The sequence below is a fragment of the Marmota flaviventris genome, chromosome 10, assembly GCF_047511675.1.
Source record: "Marmota flaviventris isolate mMarFla1 chromosome 10, mMarFla1.hap1, whole genome shotgun sequence".
Classification (NCBI taxonomy): domain Eukaryota; kingdom Metazoa; phylum Chordata; class Mammalia; order Rodentia; family Sciuridae; genus Marmota; species Marmota flaviventris.
The window spans coordinates 42,056,159-42,081,855 of record NC_092507.1 but is presented as its reverse complement, the minus strand read 5'-3'; the positions used below and the strand labels follow the sequence as shown (position 1 = coordinate 42,081,855).

At 43.4% G+C, this 25,697-nt stretch overlaps 1 long non-coding RNA gene across 1 annotated transcript; it reads right to left on the bottom strand.

Annotated features, from left to right (window-relative positions):
* Nucleotides 1-1,007: 1,007 nt before the first annotated feature.
* LOC139707452 (uncharacterized) lies at nucleotides 1,008-25,688 on the bottom strand. Its single transcript, XR_011709021.1, has 3 exons — nucleotides 25,626-25,688; nucleotides 20,859-21,119; nucleotides 1,008-2,895 (listed from the first exon to the last, which is right to left on the bottom strand). It is a non-coding gene; the product is annotated as an uncharacterized lncRNA (long non-coding RNA).
* Nucleotides 25,689-25,697: the final 9 nt, after the last annotated feature.

The window sequence follows — 25,697 nt, the reverse complement described above, 5'->3', positions numbered from 1 at the left end:
GACCTGAGGTTTGGTCTCAGCCCTGTCCTTATCTATTTAGGTGACCACCAGTTGAACAGGAAGATCACAAACCAGTTCTAACATTCATTCAATAGTGATTACAAATGCTGAAGAACTAAGCAAGAAACTGGAATATACTGATTATCTAGATAATCCTTCTCCCTTGAGGAGAGAACAGATCCGACTGGCTCAAGTCCAAAACACCAGTGCCATTTGCGTGTTGAGTATAGTGTCAGAAAGAGCATGTAAAATCCTTTCTGAAAAAAAAGATCAATTACCCCCTCCCGAAACCCTAACAGTTTTCAGAGCCTTGAAACTTAAGGCAGATATCTGGATCTGGGTAGAGCTTGGGGGATCAGAGGAAGAAATATTGGACTAGTAGAAGAGCACTGGTCAGTTCTAAAGACAGAGGACCAATCTAATGGTTAAAAGGGGCTCAAAAGTCTTCTGTGGTATGTGGCCAATAGGAACAAATCTATCCACCAGGCTAGTGTCCACGGCCTTCTGAATCTTGGCTCCCACCTGTTTCTCCGTCTCCCATCATGTCACCTGAAGCACTCCGTGCTGTAGTGACACTGAACTACTCATCATCCCATCCCCACCTCTTGTCCTTACTCCATGCCATTTCTTTAAAAGAGCTGTCTCACTGCCTAGAATATTCTTTTCATGCATCTCTACCTAGTAAACTTTTTTTTTTTTTTTTTTGAGACAGGGTCTCTCACTAAGTTACTGAGGCTAAGGCTGGCCTTGAACTTGCAACCCTCCTGTCTCAGCCTCCAGAGCTGCTGGGATTACAGGTGTGCATCACCAAGCCTGACTCTGCCTAGTACATGCTTCCTCGTCCCGCAAATCCCATTTCAAAATGTACCACCTCTATGAAGTCTTCCTCAGTTCTCAGCATTCTTCCCCAAGAGAACAAATTCCTCTGATTCCACAGCACTTTTCACACTCCTTTACTGTTTTGTATGTACAGCTGTATTGTGAGTTAATGATGAGCTATTTAATTGTTTATACACTTCTCACCATGAATTTTGAGGTCCTCTAAGGCAGGGACTTTGTTTTCATTTATGTACCCAAGTATTTGGCCTGGGTCCTGGTGTGGGTAAGTGCTTCCCTAGAGATGGCCCTGGGGACTGTACCACATTAAGGATAACATGAGCTGGGAGTTTAGAAAGACCATATCTTGCTGTGCAAGGGTCAAGAAAGTTAATCTGCTTAGAGAAACGTCCTGAAGAATAAATTGTTTGTATTGTAGTAATCCCCAGGGTTTAGCTCTGTTTTTAATCAACTATGTAAAAGCAGAACACAGTGGCCAGGTTAAAGTAATATTCATATTTTTTTAAAAAAAAAGTTCTTAAAAACAATGAACTTTAACTGGATAGCAGGAGAGTTCACATTCAACAAAAAAAAAAAAGATCCAGTTGGTTAAGTATGAACAAAGAAATGGCAACCCTTTGCTGGGTGCAGTGGCTCACGTCTGTAATCCCAGCGGCTCAGGAGACTAAGGCAGGAGAAACTCGAGTTCTAAGCTGGCCTCAGCAAAAGTGAGGCACTAAGCAATTCAGTGAAAATAAAATACAAAATAGGGCTGGGGATGTGGCTCAGTGGTCGAGTGCTCCTGAGTTCAATCCCTGGTTTAAAAGAAAAGAAAAGAAAAAAAGATATGGCAACCCTCAAATATTTAAAGAAATGACAGGAACTGCTAGTACCTAGAGTTAACATGGCTTGAGTCTGAAGTTCTCAGGTTTTACTGGATTTTACCTTGACCAAATATCGCTTAAAATAAAAAATTCATAGTCCAGACTTTGAAAAGCACTGCCTGATTTAATGGGATTTATTATAATGAATTATAAACCCTTAAAAAGTAATTGTAAGAAAGTATGTAAAACCAAAGTGTACAATTACTTTCTGTGCCCCAAAAAGAAACTTTTAAAATTTACCTGTGGATACACTAGATATTTGATTAAACCAATCAATGAGGAATTAGTGATGTGTGAAAAAATTGTTCCTTTTAACTTTACAACTAATCTAACATTGGTTGGAACTATTGGAGACAACCAAAGACAAGGACATAAGGAGCTTATTACATGACATGAGGTTCTGTGGGTAATGGAAAATGCAATAGACATTTGGGCTAGGGCTATGGCTCATTGGTAGAGTGCCTGCCTGGCATAATCAAGGATCTGAGTTCAATATCCAGAACAGGGAGAAAAAAGAAAAAAATAAATGCTATATATCCAGCATAGTGTATACTCTCTCTCCACACACCCTACGTAGGGGCCCACAGAACCAAATTTATGCATCTCAGACATGGACAATGGTCATCTGAGCTGGCAGAGTTCTGTGTCCCTGTTTACAAGGGTGCAATGGAGAATGGGAATAGGGGAGGAGGTGAAGGCTTGGGTAGGTAGGAGAAAGGGAAGATGCTATTTAGCCTCTTTGAATATTGGAAAAGGATGGAAAAGCTTGCCCTGACGGAGCCCAAAGATGCCTTTTTATCCACTCCTGGAAAGGATCCTTTGGAGAAGAGATCAGTCAAGTTGTGAGCCCAGCTGTGGGATGAGAAGTTGGGCTGAAGTGGCTGCACTATTTTCCTCATCCCCACCCCTTCTTAGGTGCCCTGGCCCATTTGTCCAGGGCCTAATTGATAATAGTCTTTTTGTTTAAAACACCAAGATCCTTTCCCAATCATTCTATTATATCCCTTAGTCAATTGTTGGATGTTCTTCCTGGAGTAACATGTGACTTTAAAGTCAAGGCTGGGCTGGGCAGCACACTTGGGTGAGGATGTTGGGATTCATCTGGAAGTAGATTGGGTTGAAGAAGACATCAAGTAATCAGATCCCTTTGGAGGCAGCTCAGGTCTGTTCAGCGAACGTCTGGGTAACCCCTGACCTGTGGGTGAAAGGAACAGAAGAGAGATTGGATCTCAGAGGACATCCCTCAGGAACCAGCCTAGATTTCCTTCTTAGAACAGCTTCTGGTTTCTCTCCTTCAGGATCTTTTTCTCTAGCCAGGCTCTCTCTCTTCTCTCACCCTGAAATTCTCCAAATTTGTTCTGGCTTCTGTAGTCTGGACATGTATTTTTCATAAGCTAGAACATGCTCACTATCCCCTCCTCTCTTGTACAACATTTTCCTTCCTTTCAAAACCCCATTCTACCCACCAACCTTTGCGGCTCTCTCATAATGGCTCTTTCCTGTCAACACAGAGCACTTCCCATCGTTCCCCTTCATCTGCCATTTGGCACCTTGAGACATTGTCACTCACGTTCCTGATGGCATCATGACTGAAGTCTTTATCAGAAGTTCACTTTTTTGGTGTATATCTTGTTATCCTAACTTCATGTTGGCAGATGGGGCTGTTCTTACTTTCACACTGAAGTACCCCTAGTGAGTGAGGGAAGTGTTCCTTTGGGAGGTTCAAGGCACAGCTCACATGGGATTTCTATGCAGCCACCAATTTTAATCTCTGAAATTAGTGAAGATTTTTCATTCTGGGTCATAGCATATCTATGTTTTAATAAAAAAAATACTTTTCTGCAGGTTGTATAGGCTTGAATAAGTTATTCCACCTCTTTAGGCCTCAGTTTCCTTATGTGATAAGGGAGATAATAATCTCTATTTCACAGGATGTATGCTGTATTAAAATACTTTAAAGCCGGGCATGGTGGTGCATGCCTATAATTTCAGCAGCTCGGGAGGCTGAGGCAGGAGGATCAAAGCCAGCCTCAGCAATTTAGAGAGGCCTTAAGAAACTTAACAAGACCCTATCTCTAAACAAAAAATAAAAGGGGCTGAGGATATGGCTCAGTGGTTAAATGTCCCTGGGTTCAATCCGTGGTACCAAAAAAATACTCTTAATACAGGTTCTCACACATGAAACATTAGTAACTATAACTTCTCTTCTACTCAACTAATCTGCTAGCAAAATCTTCCCCATATTTATGGGGGAAATGTGAAGCTGTCTGATGACAGACCTTGGTTGACAGACGCAGTCCATCCTGAACATTCTGCTCCTTTGCTATATCCAGCCAAGGTGGTCATGTGAACTGTGGTGGAAGCAGAAGTCTTCAGGGTGTGGACTCTAGAAAAGCTTTTGTCTTCTTGATAAAGAGTGAAAGATTTGGCTAGCAAGGCCCTATTTTTACCTCTTTGCCTCTTCCTGCTTTTTCCTATCTGGAAGATACCTGTAGACACATTGCCACCTTGGGCCATCATATCAACACATCAAGGGTGGCAACATGAAAAGACAGGAGTCTAGAATATTGGAGACTTTGTAGAGGACTTGCTGCAGCCCTCAAATACCTTCTCCTGGATTTCTTGCCCCTGAGGCAAATAGGTTAATAAAGTATCACCTCTGTTCATATTGTATCATATGTTTAAGCCAGTGGACTTGGGTTGTTCCATTAATAGCAGTTGACACACTTAATTGATGCACTATCTCTTGGAGTAAGTAGCATTAAATGACTACATTTACATAGAAATGGTCCATGAAACCTCAGACGAAGAAACTGTGGCCATCGAGACCCATTGGTAAACCATTATTCGTCATGGGAGTCATAATAAATTAGGCAGACAACTTTGAATTCAAGATAATCAGAGAGCCTAGTCAGATGACAGGCAAAAATTAGCTCGACACTATCTCATTCCTCTGTGAAGCATTAATGGAATTGTTGGTCAACTCTACAGGGCATAGCTTGAGAAAATGACAGGACTGAGATGGGGTGGCTCTTTAAGAATAGGTGAGGCTGGAGCAAATTTGAAGTCTTCCAAGAGAGAGTCCATAGGAAGGCAGAGATTAAATTAATTGATGGAGAGTGTCTTGGAGGAAATGGGGGAGGGTTGGAAAAGGGGACATGTCTTTGAAACAGAGATGAAAGAAAGTAGAGGTGGTTCAAGATAAGGTCACCACCACCCCTCTGCCATTGGCTTCAATATCTGTCCTTCTGCTGTTGCTCTATACTCAGCCAGCTCCAAGACCATGTCGGGGAAAGCAGGGAACCAGATATGGGTCCTTCTCAAAATTGTCTAAGAATCCTAATGTTGGGGACTCCAGCTCCTCAAAATTTTCATACCTGGGGATGTGGAGCTAATAGTAGCAAGGAGTCCCTTTAAGGTCAAATCAGTCCACTCTACACACCAACCAGGAGGAGGGACCCCAACCTTCCCAGTGTTCATACAGGTATTCCATCTTCTGCACCTTACAGGTGGGATCGGGATGTAGCAGGAGTACCTTGGGAAGTCAGATAGACATTTCTCCATGGATGTGTCACATGACCTTAAATAAGTCAGTTTACCTCTGAGCCTTAGTTTCCCTTATTTATAAAATCAGACTAATCCTTCTACTCCGTCTCACAATTGTTGCATGAAAGAAATTTGCAAATTGGTATATGAAGATGTGAGGGTTTTGTTGATTTTGTTGTTTTGTTTTTGGTGGTCTTAGCTTTGTTTGTTTTATGAGATGGAGGTCTTGTTATGTTGCCCAGGCTGGCCTTGAACTCGAGATCTTCCTGCCTTAGCCTCCCAAGTAGCTGAGATTACAGCCTGGCAAGATGTGAGTTTTTAAATTATTGCAGGAACCAAGTCCTCTGATTCCTTTAAAATCCACCTCTTCCCTATCTTTCCTATTCCTTAACTGAATTTATTTAATTAATTCTTTTTTTTAAAACCACATTCCCTCTTTCCAGTCTAGGTTCCCTCTAGCCCATTCTCCATCACATTGGTATAATATTTCTAGAACACAAACATGACAATAATAAGAATAGTAACGTAATAGTGTTAATGATGAGAGCCAAGATTTATTGTGTTTGCTATTTGCCAACATTCAGTCTTCTTAAAATCCTAGCACTGAGAACGAGGGGTCAAACTCCTTAGCTTAGCTCCCCTTTATGGACTTGTTTCTAATTTCTTCCCTAGCCTAGTTTACTCTGCCCTCCCTGGCTGAACTAAAGTCATTCCCAACATATAGAATGCTATGCAATTTTTTTTTACTTCCTGTTGCTCCTACTTGGTCCTACCCCACTGTCCCCTCACACAGGTGAGCCTTCCTGCTCTTGACCGAGCAAGCTGACTGATCCCACTCCTCCTTCCTGGGATCCCACACAAAGCCCTCTCTGCCCAGCCTTTATCATATGCTCTCTCTCCACTGGTTCTTTTGTTTTTCCTCCTCAGCAAGGTCAATGCCTGGCAGACAGTAGAAGCTCAACAAATAACTGATGAATGAATCGGAATTATCTGGAGATCAGAATTAAAGAGAATTCTAAGCCGTAGGCCAGAGCGTCTCAGCCTTGGCTGAGTACTAGAATCATCTTGTTTGCTTATTATAAGTATAAATGCCCAAGCTCCATTACTGGAAATGCTGATTCCATACTTTATAAATCTCATACTTTATATAAATGTGCATACTTTATAAATCTCACTAGAACATTCTAATGCACAGTTAAGATCACTGTTAAATACATTTTTGCTATTCAAAATGTAATTAGTGAATTGGAATTAATTAGATTCCAATCCACTAACTTGAAGCTTGGAGCACAATCTGGGGAGGATGTCTAGGTCCCTTGAACACACACCCTGGGTGCACAGGCAGACTTTCACTGCTGCTTTCACAAGTCTACCCTCTTCACTACTCTACTAGCTTCTCCCACCACCTCATCCACATACCTCAGCTTTCCATGGGCAAGCAGGATGGGGGGAATTCTGGGGTGGAGCTACTGTCTGAGAAAATATACTTCAGATGGACCTGGATTTTGGAGGCTTCACAATAGTTACATTTGTCCATAAAGCATTCAAAATGCTAAAAAAAAAAAAAAAGTCTCTTCTGGGATGTTCTGATATATTAGATCCTTTCATCAGTGTAAAGTTTTGCCTTTCTGGAGCTTGGGTGACTCACTTGTATTAAAAAGCAAAAAAATGGGGAGTCTGTGGAGTAGATTCTGAATGTGGAGGCAGCTGTACACACCAAAGTTTTGTGACCATTGAATAAAACTTCTTAAAAAATTCAGATTCCGTTATATGGGAACAGCTTTGTAAGACATCAGGTTATGGACAACTACATCTAAAAGACTTCAGTAAACTTGAAAGAGCTGTTTGTGGCCCTGGTGAGCTGGTGGTTACATTCAGCTCCAGAATCCTGATGGAATGCCAACCACGTCTTTGTATTAAATATGGTTGAGTTATGGCATCTCAGACAAGAATCCATCCACATCTCCAGAAAGAAAGCAGAGATGTAAAGGGATAGAACAGAGGGAACCTGCTCAAGAGTGTGGCAAAGAAGGACAAAATTGCTGTCTTATTAAAACAATTGAATTTCTGCCTTCCAGTAGCTGGTGCTTCATTCAGTTCCGTGAATATTTCCAAGCACTTACTGTGCCAGTCTTACAGAAATAAATATGAAATACAACAGCCTGCAAATAGCAGGTAGACTCATAAACAAATAATCACACCACAGTGGGAGGCATGCAGCAAGCACAGCATGCCCAAGATGCCACCAAAGTATACAGAAGGGATGCTGCTCCCCACCATCCTCTCAGTTACGGAGACCAGGAACCTGGGAGGCAGCCTTGACTTCTCCTTCACTCCACAGAACTCAACGGTCTCCAGGTCCTTTTCACTGAAAATGCCTTTGGATTACTCTCCTCTCCACCCTGCTTCCAAGGGCCTGGTGTAGGCCCTTAACATTGATTGCTTTGGTATCATTTGTCAATTCTGTCTGGACCTCATATCTCACCTTGGTTGTGGTCTCATTTTTCATCTTTCCCCTAAACAATTGCCTCTACTTTATGTCCGCAATACTTTGTACCCACTCTTTATTTGTCGTTGTTGCTGTTGGTTTGGTAGTGGGGATTGAACTCAGGGTCAACCACTGAGCCACATCCCCAGCCCTTTGTTGTATTTTATTTAGAGACAGAATCTCACTGAGCTGCTTGGTGCCTCACTTTTGCTGAGGCTGGCTTTGAACTCGCAATCCTCCTGCCTCGGCCTCCCAAGCTGCTGGGATTATAGGCATGTGCCACAGTACCTGGCTGTACCCACTCTATATTAAGTCTGCTCCCACTCACCTTTCACCCCCTACTTTTCTTTCTTTCCTTCCTTCCTTCCTTCCTTCCTTCCTTATACCAGGGATTGAACCCAGGGGCACTTAACCATTGCCACATCCCCACCCCATTTTATCTTGAGATAGTTTCTTGTTAAGTTGCTTAGGCCCTTGCTAAATTGCTAAGGTTAGCTTTAAACTCACAATCCTCCTGTCTTAGCCTCCCGAGCTGCTGGGATTACAGGCATGCCTGGCTCCCAAATGGTTATTTCTTATCCTCAAATTACTTGACCTATCCAAGTTTGGTATTCCTGACCACACCTTTCTCCTTACAGTACCTTCTTCCCTTGAACTCCAGGATGCCACACCTTCTATTTTTCTGTCTTCCTTGCTGGCCACTCCATCTCAGTCATCTTTGATGGTTCCTTTTTACCTCCTTGGACTCAGTGTGCTCTCTTCTGACCTAACCTCAAGCAGACTTGATCTTCCCACAACCTTTCTCTTTCCAGTAAAGAGAAACTCCATTTTTTTCAGTTACTCAGACAAAAAAAGTTACTCTTCCTGAATTCCTTTATTTCTCTCCACACCATATACTATCAATTTGGGAATTTTATTTATTTACCTTGAAAATAAGCTCAGAATCAGGTCACTTTTTATTACTTCTACCAGCATAACCTGATTCAAGTCATCACTATATTTTGTTTAAATTATTGCATTAATAAAGGTGGTAAGGGGCTGGGGATGTGACTCAAGTGGTAGTGCGAGGCACTGGATTCGATCCTCAGCACCACATAAAAATAAATAAAGAAATTGTGTCCACCTAAAACAAAAAAAATAAATATTAAAAAAATAAAGGTGGTAAGCAGGCACATAATGCTTACTATGTGCCAGGCACTTTCTATGTGCTTTATATATACTTATTTATTTACTCTTCACAACAGCTCCATGAGGGAGGTATTACTATTACCCCAATTTACAAAGTCAGAAATGAAGCCCAGAGAGGTTGAGTGACTTGCCCAATATCTCTCTGGAGTGAGTAATGGAGCTGGTCTCTCTCCCACTCATAGCTCCTTACAGTCTGTTCCCACATAGCACCAGAGTGACCCTAATGAGATCAGAGTGTGTTTCTTCTTCACTTAAATTCACAACAGTCAACAGCTCTCCATCTCACTCAAAGTAAAATTAAAACCTTATAATGACCTCCAATCTTCTACACTGGGGTCAATAAACTACAATTCGTAGGCAGTTCTGGCCCATTGCCCCCCTTTTTTTGGTAAATAAAGTTTTATTGGAACACAATCATGCTCATCTTATGCATGTAATTGTTGACTGCTTTCCTGTTATAGTGTCTAGTTTCAAGAAAGTTGAGTAGTTTCAACAAAGATCCCGATAGCTCACAAAGCCTGGAATATTTACTCCCTGGCCCTTTACAGAAAAAGTTCAACAACCCATGTCCTATACAATTTGGCCCCTGTAATTTCTCTGACAACACACACACACACACACACACTCATTCTCACAGACACACACACACATACACACACACTCACACACATCCATACCTTACCTGACTTGATTCTGCTCCAGTCACATTGGTCTCCTTGCTTGTCCTAGATCCCACCAGGTATGAGGTGACCTCAGCCTCTGACCTTGTTGCAGTCTCTGCCCGGAATGCCGTAGGACTTGGGATATTTCCCTCTCTTGCTCCCTTAGGCCTCTCCCTCAACTCCTCACTGAGGCCTTCCCTGATCACCTTATCAAACATGGCAACCCCATCCGCATTTTTCTGTCCTCTTTCCCTGCCTCATTTTTTCCCACTGCTCTGAACACTGAGATATTATATAGTTTATTATTTCTGGGTATTTTTGCCTGTCTCCCTGCAATAGTGCGCAGACTCTCTGAAAGCAGCAGTCTTTGTTTTGTTGTCCTATATGTTCCTAAAACAGTGCCTGGCACAGAGTAGGGATTCAGTAAATATTTGTGGAATTAATGAATATGATACTTCCACAGTAGTCTTCTAACTATTCCCCAGTCTCTTGTGATTTCTTCTCTCTTCTGGTTCACTATTCACACTGCTACTAAACACAGGAGTTCTGTCCCTCAGTGACTTCCACTCCTATAGCACAAGGGCCCATTCCCATGGGCACACGTGGCCCTTCCTGACCTGGTCTTGACCCTCCCCTAAAGCCCCATCTCTGCTTCTACGCCCCTTTCAGGGTCTAGTCTCTGAATCTTTGATGTCCCTTTAGGACTCTGGCATGTCATGTTCTGCTCCATATTCCTGGACCTTCTCCCCTTGTCTCTGCTGTCCCCTGTGTGTGTTCCTTTAAGAACCTCCCCCCAAACCCAGATCACATGGTACCTCCTTTGGGAAGTCTCCACAGATCCTCCTTTCAGGGTCCTGTTAAACTCCCATGCCCAGAGCTCACCTAGATCATGGCTCTTACCACATGGCATGGAGAAGTCACATTTAGCCCACATTTAAAATACGGGAATATGATATCGTGTGATAGAAAATATTAATGAAGTCTGATTCCATTTCTACACATTTAAAATAATGCAACTCACTGAATGTGATGACACATGCCTATGATCCCAGTGACGTGGGAGGCTGAGGCAAGAGGATCACAAGCGTGAGGCCAGCATGCAAGACTGTCAACCAAAAAAACAAAACACCAAAACCCAGGACTGGGGCTGGGGATGTGACTCAAGTGGTAATGCGCTCACCTGGCATGCGCGGGGAACTGGATTCGATCCTCAGCACCACATAAAAATAAAATAAAGATGTTGTGTCCACCAAAAACTAAAAAATAAATATTAAAAAAACAAAGAAAAACAAAACAAAAAAAACATAACCCAGGACTGAGGATGTTCTCTGTAGTAAAGTGGCCTGGGTTTAATTCTTCCAGAACTCCCCCAGAAAAATACACTTGCAAAACAACAACAACAACAACCAATAATAATGCAACTTTCCCCAATTTAAATGAAAGTTAATCGAGGCTAGTGTGATTTCAAAGCTGTGTAGCCAATCACAAATGTTGGTTACAGTCTAGCCACACGGTGGCGCCACTTTAGCTGGTTAAACAGAAATCCAGGACAGGAACTGCCAGCCTTGTCTCATCAGGCTCTTTACACACACCAAAATTTCTGTGAGTGATTGTGGCAGCTTAATTCAGGTTCTGTGCCTTAAAATATCTTTAGATATCTTATAATAATGTCATTCATTCAGAGCGAGGTGGTGCATGCTTGTAATTCCAGCAAGAGGATTGCAAGTTTGAGGCCAGCCTGAACATATTAGTGAAAACCTGTTTCTCATATTAAAAATGACTGGGGATGTAGCTCAGTGGTAGAGTTCTTGCCTAGCATGTACAAGGCCCTGGCTTCCTGGGTTTCATCCCCAGTACTGCAAAAACAATTAAGTGAAACAACAACAACAACAAATGTCACTGGGGGCTGGGGATGTGGCTCGGTGGTAGAGTGCTTGCCTGGAAAGCATGAGGCCCTGGGTTCAATTCCCAGCACCAAAAAAAAAAAAAAAAAAAAAAAAAAGTCATGGGTTACAATGGAAGGGAAGCTGAATGTGGTGAAGCAGAAAGCAAAAATGTGCTACAGAGATTATAGGTGGGTGTTTTCCTAGAGTGCCTTCCATGCAAAATATCCCTAGAGAACAGGAGCATTGAGAGATGGTGCTGTGACTCCTGCCCTGTGTGTGTGAGGACTTGTGTTTCTTGCTTTTTCAGCCCCTTGCTCGGAAATTCCTAACACCCAGAATCTGGCTTAGCTGCTGTTTTATTTAGCAATTAGGTGCATGGGCTGTGGGTGAGACTTTATGGGTTCGAATCCTGGTTCTGCCATTTGCCAACAGTGATCTTGAGCAAGTCATCACCTCTCTGCATCTTACTTCCTTTTCTATAAAATGGGCACATTCAGCTCATAGGGGTGCTGTGTAAGAACCAACTGGAGAGACAATCTATTAGCACAGGGAGCCACACAGCAGGCTCTCATTAGAGATTCATTAGGTGAATGAAAAACCCAGAGGCGTGAAGGGGCATGGACTATGTGAGTGGCAGGCAAGAGTTCTGCGCACCTGGCAGGTGGGGCGAAAGCTGGGAGTGGGAGGAGGGAAGCTGGGGGTTAGGGGCAGTCAGACCATCAAGGGTCTTGGGTGACTGGCTGGGAATTTCTGTGATGGTTCAGACTAAGGTGGCAGCAGTGAGAGGGGAAGTACACGGAGTAGAGAGGATGTCACTAGATGGCTCCGTGGCAGCAGGGGCTGGTGGAAGCAATCAGGGCTGACATTCCATTGTGTGTTGAACTGCCTTCCCACTCTTGAATAATTTACCATGTCTGCCAAGAGGCGACAAACACGCAATCAAACCAGGCCCCAGACAGTCTGCTGCGGTTGATTGGCTCCGGTCGTGACTCCCTGGCAGGGAAGGTACTTGTATTAGTCAGGGTTCTCCAGAGCCACAGGACCAACGGTGGGTGGGAGGAGGGGGATGTGTGCGTGTGCATGTGCGTGTGTGTGTGTGTATGGAGACAGAGAGAGATGCGTATTGTAAGGAATTGACTTATGTGATTCTGGAGATGCAAGTTCAAAATCTGTCGGGGGAGGCCAGCAGGCTGGAGACCCAGGGAAGTATTGCTGTTTAAGTGCCAGTCTACTGGCAGAGCTCCCTCTTGCTCAGGGGTGCCTGTCTCTGTTCCATTAAGGCCTTCCACTATCTAGAGGAGGCCACCACGTCATAGAAAGCAAGCTACTACCTAGAGTCAGCCCATTTCAATGTTAAGCTAACCCACAAAACACTTTCACAGAAACATCAAGAATAATATTTAACCAAGTATCTGGATGCTGTGGCCCAGCCAAGTTAATGCATAAAATTAACTCTCATAGCACTCTAAGACTTCAGCCACTTCCTGATGGACAGCCCACCAGCAGTGTATCTGCTGGGTCTGTCCCTCCCCTCCCCTCCTCTTCTCTTCTCCTCTCTCTCTCTCTGTCTCTCTCTCAACTAAGGTCACCTTGGGGGAAAATTTAGGGGCCCATCTCTAGCCCTGTTTTGCCCACACAGCCTCCCAGCATCTATTGTTACTCCCACATCCCTGTAACCGGCCACATTTGTAAGGCAGCAGCTCATTAAAATCTCCTGAGAGTTAAGCACGGAACAAGTTTTCTGTACTCCTGGGTTCCCCCAAGTTTAAGGAAGAACACTAATGTGTTTCTTCCTGGCCAGATGTGGAGAGGCAGGGGCAGGGAGCAGAGGCTATGCTCAAGTCGTGTAATTTGTGGAGAGCTGATAAAGGGACCATTTACAAAGGTGAGGGCAGGGTGTGGGAGACCCACGGCTAACGCAGCATCCCTGAGCTACTTAGTAACACAGGCGTCGCTATTGCCTGATGGGGCTGGCGTATTTACTCCTGTGGAGAGGCCACCTTGACTAGACACACAACCTTGATCAGAATACTCCCAACCTGTGGTGACCCTGCAGGAAGGGAGCAGGGGAGAAAATGAGCCCACCCCACTCTCCTCCTGCCTTCTTTGTCCTGTCTGAAGCCAACTAGAAACAGGACAAAGGGGCCCACAGGTATATTCATAGGCCAGTTTTCTGGGGCACAGAGCAAGAGGAAGAAGGGAAAGGAGGGAATCTGGAACGGACTCTGGTGCTCTCTGGCTGGGTGGGCTAGAGATCCCTTCCTTTTCCAGACCCTACCTCCTAGCCTCCAGCTCAGAGCTCAGGGTGGTGACAGGAGATGGAAAACTCCTTCTGCCTTTTCATTCTCTCTTTAAAAAACAGCTTTTGTCTCTGCTGGGGATATAGCTCAGCTGGTAGAGTGCCTGCCTTGCATGCACAAGACCCTGCGTTTGATCCCCAGCACTCCCCCCACCCACAAAACCCCCACAACAACAGCAACAAAAAAACAGCTTCTGTCTCACACTGTAGATCTAGACTCTAGACCATGGCAGTTTGTGCTTAAACTGAGGGTTTACCATCTTTTTTGAATGGACCCATTTCTGGCAACTATTTGCTGGGGCAAACAGAGGACCCCAGGGCAGCCATGTAAAGTGTGTGTATGTGTGTGTGTGTGTGTGTGTGTGTGTGTGTGTAGGGGGAAAGAAGGAGAATAAAGAACATTCTGGTAAATGTCTAAGACAATCCTTCACAATAGTTCATGTTTACTATGTGCCAAACACTGCCCTGCTTGGTTCATCCTCTCCCATCTCCATAGTGATGTTTCCCCCTATTTTGCAGATGAGGAAACTGTGACTTCAAGAGCCCATGGGGGGCTGGGATTGTAGCTCAGTGGTTGAGCGCTTGCCTTGCATGTGTAAGGCACTGGGTTCGATCCTTAGCACCACATAATAAATAAATAAATAAAAGATATTGTGTTCATCTATAACTAAAAAAATATTTTAAAAAAAGAGTCCATGGGACTTGCCACATGAACTCCACAGGAGATAATGAGAACAGTTTACCTTCAATCTTATGAGCAACAAATAATAAGAGAACAAGCTCCTGCTGGGCATGTAGTTCACCAGCCGCCCCCAGGCTGAGCGTAGCCCCCATAGCCAGGACCATCCAGCTTCAGCAAAGTTGATGTGACTGGGCATTTATGAGGGCATTCAGGCCACCCAATTTGGTGGGTGGGGAGACTTGAGCAGATATGCAGTGAGGTCAGTGTTGGGGCGGGGAGAGGCAGTGTGGGCACACAGAGCAGACAGGGATTTACACTCTGGGGTATCTGTGAATTCCTGTTGAGTTTTAAAAGACTAGATCACTAGATGGACTGAGAGAAGAGGACCTTCCAAGCAATGGGAATGGCATGTGCAGAGACTAAGAGAAAGGCCAGGTGGGCTGGAGAAGGGGAATCCACCGTGGGTGGAGTGACGGGGAGAGGCAGGGAGGACAGTCTTTGGCCTTTGTGGTAAAGTGAATTCCCTTGGCAGAATTCTTGCTGAAGCACTCATTCAAATTTTACTCAAAACATAGAACACGCAGTGATCAACCAAAGGCCCTGCATGGGAAGTGGTAAGTAAATTTCATTTGTTCAGCTTGTCCAAACACAGCTATAAAAAGAGCTAAATAGAACTTGGAAAGGATGTTTTGAATTAAAAAAAAAAACCTTTTGCAATGCTCAGGAAGATCAACGTCTCCATGCTTTGGAAGCAACGCACACTTTGGGTAGTTGGAGGACCTGGAGGACTCTGGTGGTCTAGCAGCACGTGGGCAGAGCAGCTTCTCAGGGGTCGTCTGCTAAGTCTCCTTTCTGTGGCCCGCTGCCTTCCTCATCAGCCACCTCAGACCTTTCTTCCCTTAACCACCCAACTGTGCACTTATCCACCTTCTCCTCCTCCTCCTCCTCCTCCTCCTCCTCCTCCTCCTCCTGATACTAGGGATTGAACACAGGGGCACTCAACCACTAAGTCACACCCCCAGCCCTTTTTTGTGTTTTATTTAGAGACAGGGTCTTGCTAAGTTGCTGAAGCTGCTTTGAACTCACAATCCTCCTGCCTTATGCACAATCTTAACAACCGAGAGATCAAGAAACTCCACAGGAGATGAGAACAATTTACCTTCAATCTTATGAGCAACAAATAATAAGAGAACAAGCTCCTGCTGGACATGTAGTTCACCAGCCGCCCCCAGGCTGAGCGTAGCCCCCATAGCCAGCACCATCCAGCTTCAGCACAGTTGATGTGACTAGCCTTGCTCTTGGGCACCCACAACTTTCACAACAGTATTTTGAAATTTTAACATCATCTGGCTCTCTAAGAAGCATTAAGGATTGTTCAGTGAGTGGCATCTATGAGGGCATTCAGACCACCCAATTTGGTCAGCCAGGAAGTTCAATTAACCAGAAAACTCCATTTTCTTTAAAAAAAAAAATCAGAATAACTAAGAGTTCATTATAATCTCCCTAAAAACAATTCTTCTGGATTCATCCCCATGGACTTGCTCTAAAAGCTTGGATCTGCAACATCACACTTTACCTAAACCTTAGAGGGCTCTTCATTCACTTGATGATGATTTATTCAGCATCTACTATATGCCAGGTGCTGCATTGGTTTCCATGGCTCAACTTCACAGGCTATGAGCACAACCAAGAGGTAGTGAGTCTACATGCATTCAGAGCAGAATGGGAGAGAGCATCTGCACTGTAGCAATAGGCCTGAATGAGAATAGACAGGCTGTTGATTCAGAATTTGTTTGAGCAAGAGTCAGCCACCAACTCTTGGGGGGACTCAAAGGCAGGTAAAGGAGCAGGAAAACTTTATAGTAGAAATGAAAGGAGGTTTAGGATTCTAAGTGAATGGAGGCTATTAGAGTTGGGGAGCTGGAGGTGGGCTGCCTAGAAGTAGTCATCTTTACACAATCGGTTGAGGAATATATTTATTTCTCTCTGGTTGGTCTTGAGTTTTAAGTGGAAGCCATAAAAAAGGAAAGTGGATAGAAATTGACCAAGACCTGGCTGTTCCAGACCATTATTGCAGAGGCTGTGGCTCCCCAGGCTGGGAGCTGCAGAGACTGAAGGTCAGAGTTCCACTGTCACGGGGTCCAGCCAGGGTCTGTTTACATATTCCATCTCTTCATACTTACACATCCCTGATTTATCAAATAGGACACAAGCTTGGGGCAAAACTGGATCAGGAAGTAAAGAGGGACGTTCAGCACCATGATGGGAAGATAGCAGTCGTTTAATAAGTCCATGGTCTGATTGGTGAGGCTGGGAAACAGGTCTAGGAGCCCAGACTTCTATTATAGCTCCTTCTCAATTCCTTTCAATTCATTCCATTCATTCAACACATATTTCTATGTCTTAGTGTTGTGTTTCCCTCAACCACCACCATCTGTTGTGCTGTTTTTATCTGAATTCTGATTTCACTTTTCTGAATTCTCTTAAGTGAGTGTGTTCTGGGTCAAATGGTGTCCCCCACCCCCAAGAAAAAGTTCCGTCCACATCCTAATCCCTGAAACCCGTGAATGTTGCCCTATTTGGTAGGAGTCACTGCAGATGCGATTCAGGAAGGATTTATGCCGATGTCATTAAATGAAGGTCATCCTGGATTCTCTGGGTGGGCCCTAAATCCAACAACAACAGGTGTTCTTACAAAAGCCAGGCAGAGGGAGACCAGAGAGGCAAAAGAGAAGGCAACATGAGGACAGAGGAGGGGACTGAGTGGTACTGCCATAAGGCTAGCACTGCTGGCGGCCACCAGGCACTGGGAGGGGAGACTGGAATGCACCATCTTCCAGAGCCTCAGGAGGGAGCGTGGCCTCCAGACACATTGATTTTAAACTCTGGCCTTCAGAACTGTGAGGGAACCCATGTATGTTGTTTTAATTCACCAAATCTGTGGTTATTTATGACAGTAGCCATAGAAAATGGATACAGTCACCCTAGAAAGCAATTATTTTTGGTAAGGCCAAATAATTATATAATTTTGAATACTATATTTCTAGAAGCTCTATTAAAACCACCTAAAAATTATTAAAAGAAATAAACCAACTAAAAAAAAATACCCATGATCCCCACTGTTAGCATAACTGCAACCATCTTCCTCCCCAACCCCCGCCCTTTATGAATACTGTTCTTATTCCCAAGAAATAGAAAGTAGCCCGAGGTAAATCCTGGGGATGAGCTAGTTTCCCTATTCTCTCCTTGAGAAGATAAAAGGACATGCCAGTTTCCCTGTTTCTGCTTTGAGAGATAGGAAAACTGTTTGTCTCTGTTCCCAAGAAATAAACTTGCCTTCCACAAGCTCGGGGATGCTTACCATGTTAGTCAAGACTAAACCCACCCTTAGCACGCAGCCATGATGCTAGCCTATAAAAGGTAACACTCAAGGGGGAGTTGCTGCTGCTCTCCCTCCTTGCTGCTGCTGTCCCTCTCTTTGTGCAGAGTAGCCTTGTCAGGCTCCTGACAATAAACCCATTTCATATCCCAGGTGTGTGTTTGATCAGTCCTGTGCCACTTTTCTTTCACCCACCAGGCATGTTGTTTATTTCTATTAAAAAAAATTATATTCATTGTACTTAAGAAGATAGTAAAACTAGACTTTGGATTTCTTGTTTTCATTTAATTTATATGGGAGACATTGTCCCTTGTAGCTACACTGTCTCACCATTGTATTCAGATTGTATTTTTTGGGGGGTGGAACTGCAAGCATTAATTAATCATTCCCCTATTGTTAGATTCTAGGCTGTTTCCAGATGTTTTGTGTTAAAGATAATTCTGCAAAGAAGAACAATAGTTATAGCAATCACCATCCATGGTGCACCTATTATATCGCAGGCTCAAAACTTCACTTTATGCGATTTTATTTAAGCCTGTCAATCATTAACTCTCTGAAGCAAAAGAATATTTGGAGTGGGAGTGTCAGAGATGAAGAAACTGGGTATCTGAGAGGTAAACCAACATGCCCAAGGCATAAAGCTGGGAAGCAGGGAGCCTTGGATTGTAACTAGATGTGACTGACTCTAAAACCCACACTTTGTCACAGGACCACATTGCCTTCCCAAAGTCTGCAAATAAAAGTTTTAGTTTGCATCTATCCTCAGTCTCAGAGTGAGATGACAGAGTCAGGGTTCAAGTACTTACTGTGTCCTAAACAAATATGGTCACACCACCTGGGCTGGTTATTTTCCACTAAGACATCCCTACCTCTGCATCCTCTCTCCATCCTGCCCTGCCTTGCTCTGGGACCCAAGAGGCTGAACCCAGTGGACTTCATCACTAGGTACCCTTGTCTTCTGGCTTCTGGTTTGGTGGGAGGAGAGAACAGTTGGGGATTTACTGCTTGGCTTGCTTGCCTGATCAGCCTCGACTTCCCCTCTGACTCTCCTGGCTGCTTCTCTGGCTCCAGCAGTAGACCCTCCCCCCCCTTCACCTTGCAAGGGAACAGCCCCCTTTGAGGTCACTGTTTCCTTCCTGCAGAATAGTCATACTAATTCACAAGTTTGCAAAGAACTGAAGGATCCCATCAAGGCCTGAGACCTGGAAGTGCAAGAAAGAGTTGCCAGGCAGGTATGGGATCCCTCTGGAAGTAGATCTTTCTGGAGTTTCCTAGTCAGTCCTCCAGGTGTGATTTCTATGTGAGGAGCAGACTTGTTCTCCTTGTAATCCCTCTTGCCCCAGGCAGAGGCTGCACCTAGATAGGACAGCTCTCTCCCAGGAATTTGAACTTGGGACCTGTATATCACTATACCTCTATGATGGTGCTTGAGCTGAGAGATCAGGAACCTCTGGGTCTGGGATCTGGGGTCCACCATGACATGTTGGAGGAAAATAGTCTGGCTTATGCAAGGGAGGGAAGGTATACTTATAATGTATACAATAGGAGGGAGGGAGGGAGAGAGAGAGAGAGAGAGAGAGAGAGAGAGAGAGAGAGAAGAAGAAGAAGAAGAAGAAGAAGAAGAGGAGGAGGAGGAGGAGGAGGAGGAGGAGGAGGAGGAGGAGGAGGAGGAGGAGAGAAGATAAAAGAAAACCAATTTCTACCCTCAGGGATTAGCCAAGTAAATTGTGGAACAGGTATGTCATGCACTATTAAGGCCTTAGGGGAAATTAGTTATTCATTTGAAAAGATGTCCATAAGTTAAAAAGCAATATATGCACAATAGCTAGCTACAGGTGGAAGCAACTCATGTGCCCATGGACAGATAATGGGTAAGATGTGATGTATACATATGATGGCATATTAAGCCAGAACAAGGGAGGAGACTCTGACAACGTGGATGAAATTTGAGGACATTTTTCCAAGTGAAATAGACTAGAAGCAAAGAACAAATATTGTTATGACTCCACTCAGAGGAGGTTCCTAGAGTGGTGAGATTCATTGAGACAAAACAGAGTGGTGGTCGCCAAGGGCTGGGGGTGGAGAGTGGGAAGCCAGTGCTTCATGGGTCCCGAGTTTCAGCTGGAGAAGATGAAAAAATTCTGGAGATGGATGGGGGTGATGGTGGCATAATAATATAAATGTTCCTAATGCCACAAAATTGTCTGCCTAAAATTGGTTACAATGGTAAATTTTATAACAAGAAGAAAAAGTAATATGTAGGCTTTTACAAAAAAAAAAAAAGAAAGAAAGAAAGGTAGGGAGGAAGAAAGGAAGGAAGGAACAAAGGAATAAAAAAGAAAGAAAAGAAAAAAAAATATTTAGACCTAGAAAAATGGGAGTACATCCAGGTGTGGTGGTACATGCTTATAATTCCAGCAGCTGAGGAGGCTGAGTTAAGAGGATCGAGAGTTCAAAGCCAGCCTCAACAACAGCTAGGCACTAAGCAACTCAGTGAGACTCTGTCTCTAAATAAAATACAAAATCGGGCTGGGGATGTGGCTCTGTGATTGAGTGCCTTCCAGAAAGGAAGGAAGGAAGGGAGGGAGGGAGGGAGGAAGGAAGGAAGGAAGAAAGAAAGAAAAATGGGAGTACAAACCAAAAGAGATTTCTTGGTATTGGATTGCAGAGACTTTCTATTTAGTTTTTTCTTAGTTTTTTGACAACGAACATATTATTTGCAGTATCTTCTTTTTTAGATAAAAGAGGAAAGAGACAGGGCAAGTCTGGCAAAAAAATGGCTGGGCCTGTGCACTGGTAGGAGGAAGGGTGCAATGCCACTTGCAAGTGTCAGACACTGATTACCGCTGGTGGGAATCACAACCAGCCTATAGAGCCCAGGCCCGTTCTTCCACCCTTTATGCATGTGGACACACAGGCAGGCAGCACACCATGGAGAACCATAGAAGACAGGAAGAGTTCCCAGACTGCTCTTGAATCTCACTCACCAGTGCCTTGCACTGTTTCCATCATTTGGTTCATACGGTACCTTGTCTCTCCCTTCTGCACCTGGTCACCTTCATCAGTTAAGGCCCAGCTCAGCTGACACCTCCTCCAGGAAGCTGTTTGGAGGCAGGAATTCCAGCTCCGCATCTCTGTAGCCCTGGGGTCCAACCAGGTGCCCAAGTGGCAGAGGGGCTCAGGAGGTTGAGCTGAACGGAACAATCTCCATGCTGAGGTGCAGCTGGCTTCTTACTTGAGGTCATCCAGGGCCAGCAGCTAGATGTACAACTCAATTTCCAGCTGCATTCTGAAAATGATGGCAATAAATTTTTTTTTTTCCTAAAACAAAAAGGGGCAGAATCATGAATCCAGGTGGCTTTTGTTTCAATTTGGGTTTTGGCCTTGTTTCTTTAATCATGAATGGTAAGAGCAGAGAGATCCTGATGATGGAGCCCATGCTCTTGCTGGTAAATTAAGTAGTGAGGTGGCAGGAGGCACACAGCCTGGTGTTGGAGGGTCATCCCAAAGAGAGTGACCTCACCTCTCAGCAAATCAAATTCCTCATTAAAATGTATTCCTTCTGCTCCCTCAAACTCAGTCCGATGTAAAACAATATGCTATGTCACACTGAAGCAGTGGCCTCATGTCTCGACCTAAAATAGTGGTACGAAGTTTAGTCCTGTATAGCAAAAGCATAACCCAGGAACACAGCCCTTTGGTATCTTTATCAAGCATTTTGCACTGTATGTAATTGGATAGGTTCTATTTTATACCAATACCAACGCAGTGGGTGCATATACAACCAGCATCACCACAGCCATGTGAGTCACATGTGCTACAACAGTATGACATCACATCTTCATTGGGTGATAGGAATTTTTCAGTTCCTTTATAATCATAGGACCACTGTCAGATATTCATTCCTTTGTTGACTGTATGCTGTTAATGTACACTAAGAATTTCCCTCTCTCAAGACACACACACACACACACACACACACGTATGTGTGCATATACATATATATGTGTGTTTATATTCATATATGTGTATATACACACACACATATATACATACTTACTTTAACATGAAACTATGAAAAAGCTAGGTGTGGTGGCAAACGCCTATAATCTGAGGCTGAGGCAAGAGGATTGCAAGTTGCGGGCCAGCCTCAGCAATGTTGTGAGGCCCTAAGCAACTTAGGAAGACCCTGTTTCAAAATAAAATACTAAAAAGGGCTGGGATGCAGCTCAGTGGGAAAGGGTCCCTGGGTTCAATCCCCAGTACCCTCCAAATACATATATATATGGAACAGGTATGTCATGCACTATTAAGGCCTTAGGGGAAATTAGTTATTCATTTGAAAAGATGTCCATAAGTTAAAAAGGTAACTTATATATACATATGTATATATAAGTTATATAAATATGTATATATATATATATATATATATGAAAAATAAAAAGATATATATAAAATAATTTACTTGAAATATTCTGCTTTAGTATTTTTCTCTGCCACATAATGCTATTGTATTAACAAAACATTGATGGAAATAGTTAATAGTAGCACTTAGTAATTAATAATAGAATTATGAAACATTCTTATATAAATATGTAGAATTTTATTTGTCAGATAGTAGGATTAGCCTGGCACTGTGGCCCATGCCTGTAATCCCAGTGACTCAGGAGGCTGAGGGAGGAGGATCACTAGTTTGATGACAGCCTCAGCAACTTAGCAAGCCCCTAAGCAGCACAGTAAGACCCTATCTGGATTTCTTTTTTTTTTTTTTTAATTTAAAAAAATAGCCAAGCACAGTGGTCCATGCCTGTAACTCCAGCAGCTCAGGAGATTGAGGCAAGAGGATTGCAAATTCAAAGCCAATCTCAGCAACTTAGCGAGGCCCGAAGCAACTTAGTGAGATCCTGTCTCTAAATAAAATATAAAAAGGGCTAGGGATGTGGCTCAATGGTTAAGTGCCCCTGGACTCAATCCCTGCTACAAAAAAAAAAAAAAAAAAAAAGGAGAAACATGTTAAACTTCATCATTGCTGGATCCCAGTGAGCCTGTTCTAGAAAAATGGAAATATTTTATCAGGGAATTCTTCCAAACTGCAGTTTGCTTTGGGTTTTCATCATAAAATTTCTGAGACTCCAAATCTTCCTGCCTATAAACCCAGTTTCATTATTGAAATATAAATAATAATAAAATAATAATCTTTCTAAACTGGCTTGATTTGATTTTTAGTCTATATTGTAAATATTTAGATCATTGATAATTTCTAAGGGAAAAGTAATTTTCTTGGCAAGTGACTTGTGTCTGCACATATCCTGTATTTGAATTTTGTCAGTCAATATTTCTTACTGAACATGAGCTGTTTAAAAGCAGGAACCCTCTCATGTGCCTGCATAGTAGGTCCTCATCTTTATGCTAATTAATTAATCAAATTAACTTATTTACAGACTCTGGGGGTTCTGACAGCTGGCAATAGGCCTCTTTTGCTATATTCTTTCAATATTCCTTGGGCTTATGCTACATGTCAGGCACCATTCTCAGTGTGGAAGATACGACAGGGAACAAATTTACAAAAATACAAAATCTAACTGGAAGCTGGGGTCCACAGATTTGCCTATTTTGGAAAAGAGAGAGGTCTTCTCAGCACCCTCTGCCCTCTGCATTCCTCTGTTGATGTCCCTGCTGTATAGCAATTACTTTGTTTATACTCTGTCTCCCTGTGAAGCTGTTCCCCACATGTTTGCATCCTTGGAACTTGGCACAGGCTGGGATCCTGTAAACATTAAGTGAATTTCAAACAGAGATGCAGTTCCTGGCTTGAATTCATCCCACAAACTACTGAGTCTGTCTTAAGAGCCAGGAAGACCCTGTGAAACCTCAGGTGGGCCTTACCTTCAAGATGTTTGCATTTACCCCTACAGGATTTAAGAATGATGGTGGCAGTAGCTTCACCTTACAAGGACCAGGCACCATGGAGGGCCTCACAGTACCCTGGGTCGTCAGGGCCATTTTACAGGTGAAACAGTGAACACTCTAATGGGTTATGTGACTTTCTCAAGGCCACAGATCTATCAAAGGGCTGAGCAGGGACTGTCCCTGACTTTTATAACACTTGCATAACTAGCAGATTGAAAGGTATCATGCTTACTCATAGTCTATTACCAAATCAGAGCAAAAGTCTTGAATCTGGATTATGGAAATCACAGAAGACACCTATTTTACGATGAAATAGGTTAACATGAAGAAGCTGGGAAATAGCTTATTTTTTTAGTTGACAAGTAAAACTGTACGTATTTATCACGCACACATGATGTTTTGAAGTATACATATGTTACGAATAGTTCTACACAGCACAAACTAGGTGCTATGGAAGCCCAAAGGACACTGGGATACAGATCAAAAGATTTTCAAACTATACCATGGTGTTTAGAGAAAAATTTGAACCGGGACCAAGGCCCTGGTGGATTTTTTAAAATATGACTATTGAGGTGGTGGCAAGCGCTGGGTAAACCTGTCATTCAGAATACAAATGATGCAGTCTTCCATGTGAAAATGAGGATCACCTGGCCAAGGGCTGAGAGGGTAATTAATTCCTGGACAAAGCTGATAAACTGCCTCACAGAACAGCTGCTTCTCCACCTTGGCCTTGACTAGCTCCGTTCAGTGTTTACCTGATTTAAATCTGGAAATGGCTGGGCAGGGGGATATGGAACAGTCAGAAGTACAAAAGAAATGCTCTTTCTTCTTTCTGTGCTGACACTGGACTCAATGCTAGGACACTTTAAGAGAGAGACAGCAGGCCCTGACGTCCAGAAAGTAGCCTGACGCCCCCAGCAGGGTTGTCAGAACACCAGTGTCACACAAGGCCACTCCATACCTGAGGAGTGAGACAGAAAAACCAGATGTTCAGTGAGCTTGTGTAAATACTAAAAAAAAAGCAAGGTCACTGGGCATTAGAATCCTGGCTAATGGGGTGACGGTGGCAGCTTATCAGCAACAGGTCTAGCCTGTTCTAGTCTTCCTGTTTTCTAGATGAAATTTGTTAAGAATGTCTAATCATAGAATTTTCCTTGACAATATCCAATCCAGAAAAAAAGTCCTGCTTCCTAAAATCCCTACCCAAACATCTAATATGAACTTAAATCCTGTAAATTCTTTTCTAACGACCTCTTACTGAGAAGCCTCATGGTCCCCAGAGAGATGCATTCTCCTTTCCCGAAACTGATTCAACTACAAACATAAAAATAAATTTTAAGAAGAAAGAAAAGAAAGGGGCAGGAAAGAAGGAAAGAGATTGGGACAAGTGTAGATTAGGATTCAGAAGGCTTGAGCTGAGAGCGTTCCAGCTGTTTAACCTTGAGGAAGTTGCTTAACCTCTCTGTACCTCAATTTCTTCATCTATAAACTAGGGATAATGAAAATATCTAATAAAATTGTTGTGATGATTAAATTAATGAAAACCTGCAAAGTATTTAAAATAGACCTGGCACATATGAATACCCAACAAATATGAGTTATTTATTACTGTTGCTGTGATTTTTCACCCTGAGTAACCCTAAGTATGTCACGAAACATTTCAGAGTTCGTTTCTTCCCCTATAAATTGGGGACAATATTAACACCTCTGTCACGGGTAAGTACCAAATGGCCTGAAATAGATGAAAGCATTTTACAAACCAGGGCTCTAACCTAGGGACGCAAAGCCCTTAACTGCTGTCTATGCTGGGGGTCTGGAGGCCCAGGGGCCAGGGGTAAGGAGGCCGAAGGTGGCAGGGAGCCGTGGGGACGCACAGCTGACTCACCCCCGGCACTTGTGGTCACGCAGATGTTTCTAATGAAGCCACAAATCCAGGTTTTTATGTAAGATCCACAAT